The following is a 1,516-nucleotide window of genomic DNA, read 5'->3' as shown; positions in this document are numbered from 1 at the left end:
CATGGTTTGCAGAAGGCTATGGATAGCAGTGGAAGCCCAAAATCCATTCGCAGGGTCCACACCTGGATTAAATCTCCAGGGAATCCCCTGTGATCATAGTTGAGGGATGTGAATATCCCTCTTAAAAGAGAACATTGTAAAATTGATTATGGCAGATATAGTTAGGCCAAAATATAATCTTATCATTTGATCTCCATTTTGACCCATTTTAAGGATATTTCCATTAAAGTAAAAGTGAAGAGGAAATACAAATGTATTAAGCCCCTAAGAAAGCCTCTCTCTTCATGGACCATGGATGTGAATAGCCTTGCTAACATGCAGACTACATTAGAAAGTGTACTGTTGCAGATGCAAAGTTAAAATTTAGCACCCTATCATTTTTTTAATAGAGGAACTTATTTATTCGAGGCTCTATTTCATTTTGGACTGGACTCAGATTTAGATGTAGAAACCCTCCGCGAGGGCAGCCTCCATCTCTTGGCAATCTATCTGTGCCTGAAGTTTCTCTCAGGCCTCCTTCACTCTCTTGGCTAAAAGCTTAGCATATTCGGCGGCTGTCTCCTGGGTTTTCTGTGTGCGCTGCTGCTTCAGGGCAATGCGCTGGCGCTTGTGCTGCAGGACGCGCTTTGGTCCTGGGTTTTCTTGCCTTCTTTGTTCAGGTGCTGTCTCACAACGTCCTGGCGGACATCATTTTCTTTAGGGAGATCGAAGAGTTTGCGGATTCTGCTGCTCGTTGGGGCCCCAGGCGACGAGGCACAGTTGCATCAGTCCGCCCTGGGCTATCTTTCTCCCCTTTCTTTGCAATAATCAGGTTGAGAACGCTCAGATTGGCATCTACAATGCAGCCCCTCTCCCCAGTTCTCCTTGGTCCACAGCAGGCGTACCTCTTACTCAGCAGCAGGCGGACAAGGCCGTGGGTCAAGACACCTTGCTTCATGGGAAAACCTTGCTTGTCATTCCCACCGCTGATGCAGACAACACAGCCCTTGCATTCATCGCCCAGCGCCTCGCTGGCGACTTCCCTGGCCATTCGTTTCTCCTAAAAGGTGCGAAGTTTTCATGCACCGTCCACGTCGATGAAGCTCCTTGGTGAAGCAGTCCATCGCCTCTGCGATGCCATGGTACAGAGCACACCCTATAATTTGAGCTCCCTTATGATCCAATTAACGTTGTTCTAGTTTTCAATATTTTTTGCTATCTTTTTTATTCTTTTCTGTTTTACTTTGTTATTGTTGTAATTAAAAAAAAGTTTTTCCATGTATGAAATCCAGGATATCTAAATCTATATATGCAGTAACTAGATTAATGATTCCTGGGAGGTATGGCTGTAGAAACTGGGGTAGGGGGATGGGAAGTTAATAATGATGAGTAAAAGAATGAATGAAGTGTTCTGAAACCAATTGTAATTATTGTACAACTCTTTTTGATTTGATTAAACTACCGAACTGTAGGTTATATACCAGTTATCATATACCGGTACAACTTTAAAACAATGTAAAACTATAATTTCTCAATA

The 1,516-nt window shown here is 43.3% G+C and overlaps 1 pseudogene; it reads right to left on the bottom strand.

The window, feature by feature from the left end:
- Window positions 1-438: 438 nt before the first annotated feature.
- On the bottom strand, window positions 439-1,120 carry LOC101639966 (annotated as a pseudogene).
- Between the last annotated feature and the right edge of the window lie 396 nt (window positions 1,121-1,516).

This window comes from Echinops telfairi, unplaced genomic scaffold (genome assembly GCF_000313985.2).
Source record: "Echinops telfairi isolate 266 unplaced genomic scaffold, ASM31398v2 ScPeMD7_6;HRSCAF=24_1, whole genome shotgun sequence".
Classification (NCBI taxonomy): Eukaryota; Metazoa; Chordata; class Mammalia; order Afrosoricida; family Tenrecidae; genus Echinops; species Echinops telfairi.
The sequence above is the reverse complement of the archived record's forward strand: the minus strand, read 5'-3'. Positions and strand labels throughout refer to the sequence as shown.